Genomic DNA, 14072 nt, shown 5'->3' on the forward strand with positions numbered 1-14072 from the left:
ATTTGAAGTAAAAGTAAAAAGTAAAATTTCAGTGATATTCTGTAGGCATAAGATCAGGGGCGGTTCTAGGGTTTCATCTTTAGGGGGTTTTAGCCCTCAGTGAGAATTTAAAACAAGAAGAGTTTTATATTATATATTATATGACTACATAGTAAGCCAAAAGTTATGGGATTATTAAATGGCAAAAGTGGACAACAAAATTTTATGCATGATGTAATGATGCCAGTCTTGAATCAGATCAGTTCATGTATGTGTGCATTCTCTACAAACAGTGTGTCCAATGAATGCAGTCATTAATAAACAAATATTCACAAGACAAAGACCAAATCAATAAATGTTATTTTTATTTAGTATTGAATGGATTGTTTGCATTAATATTGTGTTTGTGCTACAACTCTGGTAATAAGAATAGTAACATTTCACTGCTTTTGGTTGCCGTCTTTGCGGCTTTCAGCTGATTAACGTTATAGATAAACACCTCCAGCTCTGACTGCGCGTGCACGCTGCGCGTCCCTGTGCTTCTCCGTAGAGCGTGTGGAGCGTAATGCAATCTAGCAGCAGTGATTCACCAAACCTCCCTTATTGCAGTCACACACATTTCTTCTGATTTTATTTTGTAGTCACGAGTAACGAAGACGCTTAGTGGAAATATAGCGGAGTAAAAGTAGACATTTTATCTAGGAAATGTAGTGGAGTAAAAGTGAAAGTTGACATAAATTTAAATAGCGAAGTAAAATACAGATACGTGACGTTTCTACTTAAGTACAGTAACGAAGTATTTGTTCTCCGTTACATTACAACAGAAAATACAGACCAAAGACACATTGATTTACCAAATCGGGAGAGAAAATAGACTGAAAATCCAGAATGATAAAAAATAAGACTTATATATTGATACACAAATAACAAGATGGCAAGTATTAAAATAAACATTTCTAGTATATCACAAATACAATTGTGCTGCATAAATAGAGCTTGTTGTAATTAACTCAGCGGTGATTGGTTAAATTGAATAATACGTCTTTAATAATAGTTTATAAAATAGCACTTGATCCAGCACATTCTATTATCTTCCTTTTATATATATATATATATATATATATATATATATATATATATATATATATATATATATATATATACATATATATGTATGTGTATATATATATATATAAACAATGATACACCTCTAGAGATCTAGAGATCTTTCTTGGATATTAAAAGAACGATGCTACCGATGAAAAGTTACTCATTCTTTCAGCATGCGAGTTTTCGTTGTTCATGAATTATAAAGCCGAACCTAATCGAGATCTCGTGCCTGATTTTTTTTTGTCTCATCTCCCGACATTCTTTTTCAACGGCTGTGCTCTCTTTCTCTCCTTCTCGCGCACCTGACTGTGGTTAAAATTTAATACCATCTTGGAGCACTCATTACCAGCATAATTGCCTTGGCCCTTCATTACATGTCCTTGCCACACTGCTCTTGATTATGGGATGTTAATGATTTAGACGAGACATCGTTTCTCCGCAGAGACCTAATGTGCGTTTTCAGTCTTGTTAGAACATTATTTAATTTCAGACTCAATAATGAAAAGGCACAAACTAGAAATTCAAACGGTGATATCGATGACTTGGCTGTCACCCCCACCCCCACCCCCACTGGTACGATCACGAGTGTGCAGCACCTTTGACCAAAATTTGTTTTTGGATTTAACAATATTATGGTATTATGACCATCACGCTTTGCAGAATCAATAGACTACCACATATGATTTTTTTTCAAGCACACAATGGGATTTTAACTACCTAGAAAGCAGTTGTTTATATTTTGGATTTATCACGTGGTAGTAATATGAACATGGCCTTTTTGTTTTGGCTTCAGGTTAAATGTGTAAACTGGCATCGTGGAGCACCTGGTAGCACGGCTTCCTCACATCTCCTGGGTCCGTAGCTTGGTTCCGAGCCCATAGTTAGCATCTGCATAGCGTTCTCCATGTGTCTGGAGCCTTTCCTTCTGAGGTAGGTGTACTGGCTGTAATAAATAGCCTTAGGCATGAATGAATATGTGGGTGTGTAGATACATTTTGGCTTGCAATGGAATGGCATCCCAGGTTAGGTGTATTCCCTCGTCCCAGCCGGTGTTCCTGGGATAAGCTCCAGATCCATCAAAATGAGCAAAGGATTTGTGTCTCTATAAAACTCAGATAAATGTGTTATAGGTTCATGCTTGCATTGTCAGCGTGTTAGTTGCCAACTAAAAAACTTTCAGGTTAAGATGTTAGGATACAAATCCTAACATCTACAAAAAGTTTAATTAGAACAAATCCAAGTCGTAAGGCAGAATTGTAGTCAGAAATGCTTGTGTAAACTAGCGTACAAGTATATTTAGAGTAGATAAGGCACTTGAAGTAAATTTCAGTGATGCACAAAGATAAACGTTGGCAATACTTCGCAACGTGTTTGTGGCTTGTTTGTATGGACCTTCAGTGAGAGTCTGTAACAAGAGAGAAGTAAATGAGAAGTAATGGTCATGAAGAGGGAGATTGCGCTCTGGTGTCGTTTGATAAGGCTCCGTACTGTATATAACACATTGGGATACCCTGTGAAAAACCGACCAACATACTGTATTAGTGTTAAGTGTGAAGAGTTTTTATGGTTTGTAAACCTATTCATGCGAACAGACTTGCATTAAATGATAAATTGTCACTTTAAATGATGTGTTAGTCATTTACTTATTTAACCATGGAAAGCCTTAGAGAGAAATACCATTTGGCTAATCATTTTTGCTAATTAGGTGTGACAGATTGCTTCGACTAGCATGTTGCGATGGGAAGCGTTGGTGAATCGATCCAAATTAAAATGTAATGCTTGGCGATTTCGCTCACAGAGAGCGTGAGGTTCGTTAGAATCGTCTGAAACCGGTTAAGCTCTCCGTCAGGACCGTTAAGAAAGTTTGTCGTGTGATATGAACACAGGACACAAAGAGCAAATGTGTTTCCTGGCTAGATAAGTGGTGCTAATGAGCGCGAGTAGAGGTTTATTACTTGCTTGTAGTGTTAAAAGAAAATAAAAATGGAACTTTCCATGACACCATTTTCACAGTGGTTTACTGGCTTGTACTGTAGCTTTGTCTGTATTTCTTCCTGTTCTTTATGGACTGAACTGATTATCCAACCTACGTAATGTTAAATAGAATGTCTTAAAACATTGGCTTAAACCATTTCATCATCCAAAGCATCAACAATAAATAAATAAGAGTTGAGGAGATATATATATATATATATATATATATATATATATATATATATATATATATATATATATATATATATATATATATATATATATATATATATAAATAAGCTTGTTTAGTTGTACTTTACCCTATTAAAAAAAAAACTATCAAAGCACTAATGAAAAAAGAATATTTGGAAGATTACATGTTTTCTGCATCTATATAAGAACTATAAGGACGTGTGTGTTCCACATCGGGGGGCACATTCGCCTCACACCTCCAGGGTTGTGGGTTCGATTCCCACCTCCACCTTGTGTGTGTGGAGTTTGCATGTTCTCCCCGTGCCTCGGGGGTTTCCTCCGGGTACTCCGGTTTCCTCCCCCGGTCCAAAGACATGCATGGTAGGTTGATTGGCATCTCTGGAATATTGTCCGTAGTGTGTGATTGCGTGAGTGAATGAGAGTGTGTGTGCCCTGCGATGGGTTGGCACTCCGTCCAGGGTGTATCCTGCCTTGATGCCCGATGACGCCTGAGATAGGCACAGGCTCCCTGTGACCTGAGGTAGTTCGGATAAGCGGTAGAAAATGAGTGAGAGAGTGAGAGTGAGTGTTCCACATCCTAATTTGAATTTGGCCAGAACTTTCTTCGGTCTGCCAGCACTTCAATGTTCACCGAGGCGTTTCATTCATGTACATTACTGCATATGAAACTGGAAAACAACCCAGGTTTGGTAGCAGTACTGGGGGCACGGAGAAATGAATTCCCTAGGCGTCGTGGGTATTATTGTTCATTTACAGTTAGGCCTTGTAAATGGACACTTAAAGCAGTTAAATTGCATGCTGGTACTAGCTTCAAGGAAATATAATATCTATCTTTCTCGTTTATTGTGCACACGCTGAATCATTGAACATTATTATATATCAGCAAAAGATGCAGCTTTATGCCATAACGATGTCATAAATATTACATTCGCTGATCCGCTTTTTTATTCAGGCTTTTATTAAGATCGCTATTTACAGTAGATATCTATCTATCTAGCTATGGCCATCGACCCAATGCGCTTACTCGATATTATTGTTATATCTTTACATTAGATGTTCGTAACACTCTCTTATGTTCACACTGTGACACCGTAAGCATGAAAATCATTGTAACACCTACACCTCAGACTGAATGAGTGCAGTGATGTGGTGTTTCTGCTGTTGTAGCTGATCCACCTCAACGGTTGAACTATTTTGCAATGCTTTTCTATTCAGCACAGATGCCACGAGCACTTATTTAAAATAGCTTAACCTTCCTGTCAGCTTGAACCAGGCTGATTGATGGTTGTTGTGGGGTTTGTTCCCATAACATTCTGTATTATTATTATTATTATTATTATTATTATTATTATTATTATTATTATTATTACATTTACATTTACAGCATTTGTCAGACGCCCTTATCCAGAGCGACGTACATACAGTAAGTGCTTAAATCTCTAACACTGAATACATTAATGCTGGCTCACTAGGTTACATACTTAAGATACCATGAGTTTAAAAGATGTGTTCAAAATTACAATGAAAAAGTGTCAAAGGTTGTGTTTTTTTTTTTGTTTTTTTTTTTTAAATGCAAAAGATAAGGAAAGAAGTGCTAGTTGAAGTGTTTCCTGAATAAGTAGGTCTTCAACCGCCACTTGAAAATAGCCAGTGACTCAGCTGTCCGGACCTCTAGGGGAAGTTCGTTCTACCACCTCGGTGCCAGAACAGAGAAGAGTCTTGTAGCATACTTGCCTCTTACCCTGAGAGATGGTGGAACCAGTCGAGCAGTGCTGGTAGATCGGAGGGTGCGGGGTGCAGTGCGAGTAGTGATGAGGGCTTTGAGGTAAGAGGGAGCTGGTCCATTTTTGGCTTTGTAGGCCAGCATCAGTGTTTTGAATCTGATGTGTGCAGCTACCGGAAGCCAGTGGAGGGATCACAGCAGCGGGGTGGTATGCGAGAACTTTGGCAGGTTGAAAACAAGCCAGGCAGCTGCTTATCTATCTTATTATTATTTATTATTATTAATGTCTAGAGAAGGTTGTGTGTTAAAATCCCAATAGATTACTCCGATCTGGTACCTGCAACCGTGCCATAATCAAAATCAGTGATCAAAAGCAAAGATTTCCTTCTTGCTAGTCTTTCCCAAGAACCCATGTCCAAATGTCTATGCATGACCTCAATAACTCTCTATTTAGTTCTAAATTAGGATTCCGATTTTTTTTCCTATTTGCAGCACAAGTTCATGACGTCTGGTCGAGAGTGTTTTGAAAGCTGTTATGAACACGATCTGCTCTCAGGACTAGGAGTCAGTTAAATTAATTAGAGTATACTCCGAAGTGTCCTGTTATTTTCTGGGATACAGAGACGTATTGCAGTCTGTAGATGAGACAGAAGGTCTTCAGGATATACAGAGCAAAGATCTGTCATTCTATTTTTGTTATATGATTAATATATTTTAGCCAAAGCCACGGCTACAAACACATGCCCGTGTTCTGCTTACTCTCCGAATTCTACTGGTGTGGTGACATGATTGACAGGTGAAGATTGATGCCTGCTTGCCCTGTTGGTTGTCCACATCGCCTAGGATTGGATTTTTCCAAAAATCCACATCGGATTTTTAAGCATATATTTTATTGACAGCTGACAGCAAATATTTCAAATCATCAACACATCAAATATTTTAGGATGTGTTCTGACACAGCTGAGTCCACGTTTTGAATATTTATTTTGCGCTGCAATCCCTTCTTGTTTTGCTGAGCAGAGCCTTTCAGACTCAATGTCCGTACCGTGTGTCAGTTTGGACGTCTGTAGGATCGTGTGAGAGACTGGACACCGTGGGACCGTATATATCTTTTGGGCTAGCCGTGTTAGTCTTGTTCTCTGTGTAGAAGTTATAAGAAACAGTTGCTTTTAATGGTGTGGAGATGAAAAAAAATGGGATAGAAAATACAGACTGATACAGTTCATGTGTATATACTGTATATTGAGGCCCTTTATTTAAAGGTGTGGTCTCCGTTGTTTGAAAGCCAATGTTGACATTTGAAATCACCAAAACAAACACGCCCCTAACCCAAATGGGTCCCACCCCTGTATGGATAGCTCCGCCCACACATACATACACAACCCAGGCAACTAATGGAAAGAAATGTGTCTTTATCATAGCTGAAGGGAAGAACAATACGATTGCAGATAAACAAACAAGCAAAAATGTCACACAAACATAATCATGCAAAAGACGGCATATATTAGTTCTGTGTAACAAAACAAAACCAACGTTACTCACCTATCGAGAAGGAAAAAAGCGGCCTCAGCGTCCCATCACAGGCCTTCCCGCTCCGTCAGTTCTCTCCAGCGCTGGAAAGCTGATCCTATATTAACACGTCCTACTTCTTGCCTTATCGTAAGTCTTTCTTCGCTTTCTTTCTTTGTTTTTATCCTTCATGTCAATGTTAAAACCGCTTTCTGCTAATGTCACACATGCGCACTGAACACTCTCTCCGCCCATATTGACAAGACCCGCCCCTTTCTGCTCATTGGCTACACCTTTGTTTTGTTTTTGTTTTGTTTGGCAGCCCAACACAGTTTTCTGAAGCATTTCTCAAACAACAGAGACCCCACCTTTAACCCTGACTACAAAAGGCTAAGAAGTGATGTGTTCATATGCTATATATTTTTTCATTTCAATTCAATTTGATTTTATTTGTATAGCTCTTTTAACAATGGACATTGTCTCAAAAAGGCTTTACAGAAAACAAGACGTTTTATAAAGATTAATATTAGACTTCTATTTTAATGTGTTTGTATTTCTCCCCAATGAACAAGCCTGAGGTGACTGATGTGATTGTGGTGAGGAAAAAGTCCCTTCGAGTTAAAAGGGAACCTCATCCTCATTTGGGTGACACTGGAGGGTGTGATTATAAACTGTTATAAACACAGAGAAGTGTTATTATGAATAATATCCTTTATATAGTCGGATGCAGTCCGACAATTGTGTATTGATTAGGAGGTTGTTGTCCTCAAAGACCACATGTTATTTGACCACACTCTTATTTGTACTCTATTCTTATAACACAGACAGACGTTAGAAACAAAAGCATTTTACAGCATGTCGTACTATGTTTTTGATTATTTGAATTTGATGTATTCACTATTGAGCAAGAGGCTGGACAGGCAATGGAAATACACTATATGGCCAAAATATTGTGGACACACCTGCTCATCCACATGCTTATTGAACATCCTGTTCTAGATTTAGTCCTTCATTTCCCCAGGTCTTATAACCTCCACTGTTCTGGGGAGGCTTTCCGCTAGATTTTGGTGTATGAATGTTTAGAGCATTAGTGAGAGAAGTTGGAGTGCAGAGAAGTTGAGCACCCCATGCTGGTGGTTTGTACCATAGTTTTGACCATATGCTGCATAGATTTTATTTTTAGCTTGAGATCATGGACTCTATGCTCGGGTGCTTCCACATTTCTTGCTGGCAACTCACATGGCAATGAATTCTGTGCTGTGCCAGAATTCATTTTTGTCATCTGTCACTTTATCTAGTAAGCAGGAAAAGGGATTAAAACTATTTTGAGTTATATGGACAACTTTCAGGCAGTATTCTCAAGCTAACAAGCTAGCCAGCTTCACTTGTAACAGTTCACGCTCTAATACGTTTAACATTAACTTAACTTTTCTACAGAGTTATTATGTTAAAAAAAAACATACATAATGAACATAAAAAACAAAATGATGTTGATTCTTTAGGACTATAAATTTTGTTCAGTGACAGCTGAGAGACAAAGAGAGCTAAAAGATTAGTGCCATGGCGTTGAGGTACAACAGTGTTCCACCGACGTCCTGTGGGAGACGAAGCCTCAATCAAACCATCAGACTTGATGCGACAACTGCGGTCTCTTGTATGAGGAGTGACGTTAAAGTGACTTTTTATGTCTTCGTCGTCCAACGGGAAATTATTGAAACTAAGCACAGACTTAAACCTTGAGGACGTGTCACAAAAGCGAGAAACCGCAATAACGAGACAACGGAGGTATTTAAAGCGCCTTGAACTCACTCCTAAAACGTTATGTTTGACAGTTTTACTCGGCGGCTTTGGCTCATTAAAAAAGTCTCTGAAACATTCTCTAAACTGTAAGTGCAAATTGTCACGTGTATAATGGGACATAAAAATTCTGTTTCAAAACTAACCCAAAACCTATAGCAGAACTTTCGAGAAAAACGAGAAAGAGTCGGAGATCAGAACCGGACAACGCAGCAAAAATTCAAAGGCCGTAGTAACGTCGCAAATTGGAAAGAAAATGTCCGTATTCCTGAAAAAGGAGACTAAAATGGAAGAGAATCAAACATGTACAGTACACGGGGAGCAGGTGAGTGCAATTAAAAGTCTGTTGGGATTTGTAATTTGTGGCTGCCATATTTGTTAGCTTCTCTGAACCTGGTTCGCAACTTGTACGCTATGACAATAATCGTATTTTTTGTTTTAGGAATAAAAAGTGCAATACAAACAAAATATAAGATTAGTGTCATAGCCAGAAGGCTACACCGGAATCTCAGGTAGCTGCTGAGATTTTAACAGAATCATGTAAATGGCAGAAACTGAAAGCTCATCTGCTGACTTAAAAACGTGGCGCTGACCTTCATTTCAACCCAAGACAATGGATTACTCTGCGTTTTGGAATTCTATCCCAAACACAGTGTAGGCAAAAAGCAGTGCATAGAATCCCTAGGTTACTTTTTTATACTTTTTTTCATGCTTTCTGAGGTAAAATATTCCATACATCTTTGTGACTTATATATTGTTATGAAATTTAATATGACAAGCTGACCAAGGACTCGTTCACCACAGCTGTATTGTGGATATATCGGATTTACAGAGCGTTGCATTGCTCATCATTCAAGCTGATCTCATCTGAGAAATCCTGAATTAAGTTTAAGGTTTGTTATGTAAACCAAATCAAAATCTTAAACCAAACATTTAGTCCATGATTACAATATAGTTGCCTCTCTGTGTGCTCTTACAGACTTTTCATTTATACGACATGACACTACGGCTTATTGTACTGTAGTGAGCCCCTGTATTGTCAGACCTTCAAAATGGATGTGTGACTAAATTACAAGAAATATTAACAGGTATAAATCCTCTCTATCTGCATGTTTTCTAAAATATTTTTTTAATAATCCCTCCTTTTTTTATAGACACAAACAAAGCTAATCAGTATGAATAACGTTTAAAAGAATAACATTATACATACGTTTGTTTCTCTACGCTTTTAATACTGTCGGGTTCAAGACCAATGGCGTCAAGACCAGAGACCAGACCCTCAGGTATTAATATTTATTTGTTGATTGGACCACCTTGGTATTATTATCATTTTGTACAAATAAGTATACAGAACATACATACTTACTGTTGGTATGTTGTCCAGTGTTCTAACAAGTTCTGTAGTGTTTGTTTGTTTTTTCCACAAGGATACCTTGATTTAAGCAAAGTAAATCAAATCGGAACCTGAACACAAAATCAAACAAACTCAGCGGAGGATTTTCCACAGACGTGGCCTAAGACGACGGATCGTGTGACCTCATCACAACGCGCATTCAAAGCCTGAAGGTAATTACATACTGTATGTGTCTTCATTCCTGCCTGGTAGTAATTTGAATAGAAGAGTTATGTATGGAATAAATATTAAAAAATAAAATAAAATAAAATAAAATAAAATAAATAAATCATTAAAACATACATGTAAAATCTGCAATAGAATCAAGCATTTAAAATGTAATAAAATGCAATAAATAAAACCTAGAATGTTTTGGCTTGTATAAATTTCTGAAATCAGTGCAATATTATATTGAACATTAGCAGATTTAAGCAGAGATAGATGTTTACAGTGCTGTAGAAGGATTATTATTATTATTATTATTATTAGTAGTAGTAGTAGTAGTAGTAGTAGTAGTAGTAGTAGTAGTAGTAGTAGTAGCAGTATTAATATTATTATGATTATTATTATTGGGATTCTTATTGTTGTTATTATTATTAGTATTATTATTAATATTAGGATTGTTAGGATTATTATTATTATTATTATTGGGATTATTACTATTATTATTATTAGTAGTAGTAGTAGTAATAGTAGTAGTAGTATTGTTATTATTAGTATTATTAGGATTATTATTAGTAGTAGTATTAGTAGTATTAGTATTAGTATTATTATTATTTAAAAGTATTTGTGTTTATGTTGTGTTGTAGAAAAGATTTTCTGTCCTTGTGTGAGACCAAGACAAGGATGAGTAAAACTAGTCCAGACCAAGACTACAGATTTGTCTTGAGTACCACAACACAACATTTTTAACCATGTTCAACTTTCTACCATTATTCTAGTTCCTACATAGGTTTTTTTTTTTACCAACTTTAAGCATCAGTTACAACTCCTCTATCATTCTCTCGTCATTGTTTCTGTTGTTTTTCAAATCAATACATAGACGTTATGGCATAGACGTTATACACTTGCGAGCAGGCGGTCAGAGGCTGATAATCTTGTTTTGTGGTTTGAGTGGTAGGCTATCTTCTTAAATCAGACAGTAACTCAAAAAAAAAAGTTCCCCAAATCAGTGTGACACTCTTCACTGAAAGCCCGGTAAACAGCAATTTTCACCCTGCTGCAATCAAAGATGTGGGGTGGGTTTTGATTGTAGAGCAAAAAAATGAAGAAGAAGAAGAAGAAGAAGAAGAAGAAGGAGAAGAAGAAGAAGAAGAAAGAAATAATAAAACAGACATTCGCTTATCCCTCTGTTGTGGTTGCGAGTAGAATAAAGTACGGCATGAAAACAATTTTCAAAACAGCTGGGACGAGATCCAAAGCGCAGCTTTCTTCATTTCTTATCAACACTCTGCAAGGAACATGTTACAGCAAATGAAAAGAGATAGGAATACACTTACCAGCTTTTTTAAGCGGAAATCCTTTGTGCCAGTCTCTCATGCGTGCACGCTTTGTGTTGGGGAAGGCCAAGGCTTCGTTTTTATTGATTGCGATAACGTGGACATGAAACATTTCATTTCATTTTCTTTTTTTTTTCTTTTTCTTTTTTTTTTTAATTCTCAGTTCTCTTTGTCCCTCAATTTCCCTCTCATTGCTTGTGTGTTATCTTGTTTTTTTTTTTTTTTAAGCTACCACCATTCTTGTTGGGGTCTTTTCTGGCAGCAAAGTTACAGGAAGAAAAAATTGTGCTTGTTTGTGTGTTTTTATTGTCATATAGTCATATTCTATCACTCCAGCATGTTACATTTCTGATGCATTTGCTAATCTATCATACAGGAGATATCTTTACTAAAGCCAAACAATTATCAGGTTTTGTTTTTGAACTCGTACCCAGAGCATGGGACTAATCATGACCAATAATCAGCTCTAATCTCTAATAACATCCACATCATTGCATGAGATCAGATCTCACTCACTGGCACAGAGTCTCTTATATTTCAGTCTCAGTTTATGACTCTTACTTGCTTAATTGCTCATATTGATGTCTCGTACCCATGCCATGCTTTAATCTCGTCATTTCACATTTATTTCAGTGCCATAATGATCTCCCTTGATGGCTTTTGAATGAAAATCATGCTGTCCTAGAGCTGGTTATGCAACTCTGCTGCATAATGTGTGTCAAGGTCAGTCAAGTTTATCTGACTGTTTTACAATCATTACTAAACACACTTAAAAGAAGTTAAATCGAGAAATGAAAGCAAAAGTCTGAACACTGTGTGTGTGTGTGCATGCATACATATACATATACACATATGTACAGTGGTGTGAAAAAGTATTGTCCCTTTCTGATTATTTATTTTTTTGCACGTTTGTCACACTTTAATGTTTCGGATCATCAAACAAATTGAAATATTAATCATAACATAAGATAACACAAGTAAACACAACATGCAGTTTTTAAATGTAGGTTTTTATTATTAAGGGAAAACCTACTTACTTGTGTTATCTTTGAGTAATATTTAAATTTGTTTGATGATCTGAAACATTAAAGTGTGACAAACGTGCAAAGAAATAAATAATCAGAAAGGGGGCCAACACTTTTTCACACCACTGTACATATTTGTATATATAGTATATACACTCACCGGCCACTTTATTAGGTACACCTTACTAGTACCGGTGTGGTCTTCTGCTGTTGTAGCCCATCCGCCTCAAGGTTCGATGTGTTGTGTGTTCAGAGATGCTCTTCTGCATACCTCGGTTGTAACGAGTGGTTATTTGAGTTACTGTTGCCTTTCTATCAGCTCGAACCAGTCTGCCCATTCTCCTCTGACCTCTGGCATCAACAAGGCATTTGCGCCCACAGAACTGCCGCTCTCTGGATATTTTCTCTTTTTCGGACCATTCTCTGTAAACCCTAGAGATGGTTGTGCGTGAAAATCCCAGTAGATCAGCAGTTTCTGAAATACTCAGACCAGCCCGTTTGGCACCAACAACCATGCCACATTCAAAGTCACTTAAATCACCTTTCTTCCCCATTCTGACGCTCGGTTTGAACTGCAGCAGATCGTCTTGACCATGTCTACATGCCTAAATGCATTGAGTTGCTGCCATGTGATTGGCTGATTAGAAATTTGCGTTAACGAGCAGTTGGACAGGTGTACCTAATAAAGTGGCCGTGAGTGTGTATATATATATATATATATATATATATATATATATATATATATATATATATATATATATATTCTAACAGTGAGTTAAGGGTTAAGGTGACTAAGTACCTGAGTAACTGACCGACTGGCTGAGTAACTAGTTGATTGACTAACAGACAGATCGACATATTAACTGTCTGACATTCTAACTTTGACCTGTAACAATTTGCATATTCATATTGAAACATAAAAATATACACAGCAGGTCCTGAGTGATGTATTACTCAGTGTTTGCCTTGAAATGAATATTAAGTTGGTTTAAATTGAATCTTATTAGCAAGGCATGATCTTATTGTGGACGTTTTACAGTAACAATACAAATGGGTTTAGTTATAAAGAAGCTTTTTTGAGGAAGTTTTTTTTTTGCTGGTGTGGCTTGGGGCCTTAGAGATGTTTTCATGTTCAAGTTCGTGGTTCTTATCATAATGACGATTCTGTTCAGCGATTCAATTCCGGCACTTTTTGCTATGATGTCACCTTGTTTGAGAAAGTTTCATATTAAAATAAATCGAATAAATAAACTTTATTGATGCTCCACAAGGCTGTAAATGAATCCAGTTTTTTGGACTCAATTCTTGTTTATATGGCTTTGGATTAAGAAAAAAAAATGTAAAGCTGTTTTTGTGCAGGGAAAACCAACGGTGATTGAATCTGAAATAAATCACTGGGATTAATTCAAACTTTGTGTGTCTCTGTTGCCCTCTATTATAGTCCACACTCAGCGCAGTTTTTTTTTTCTTTCTCTCTCATCAACATGTCTGAGGAAATTCAGTGCCTGGTCTGTTCTGTGTGCCTGTGATACCCCACATCTAGATTCCCAAAGCCATCAGGCCTTTTGAGGCATTTCACAATGGAAATCTCCAACCTGGCCTCTCTGTTATCAGAAAGGAAGAATGGAAAAGTCACTCTGGATTATGTGGCTGAAAATTCCCCTGAAGGCTTCCATTCATGCGTTGAATAAGTGCCATGCGAGTGTAGTCACAGTTTATTGACCTCCTGCTAAGACAGGAAACCTGGCTTCTCTTTCACAGGGAGCCGCAGCACTGCGGGACGCTATATACATTAGCCTTCAAAATGTTCTGTCAGAATCTTACGTTCACACCTTCCGTTCGTCAGGAAG

The sequence above is a fragment of the Tachysurus vachellii genome, chromosome 20 (genome assembly GCF_030014155.1).
Source record: "Tachysurus vachellii isolate PV-2020 chromosome 20, HZAU_Pvac_v1, whole genome shotgun sequence".
In the NCBI taxonomy this organism is placed as follows: Eukaryota; Metazoa; Chordata; class Actinopteri; order Siluriformes; family Bagridae; genus Tachysurus; species Tachysurus vachellii.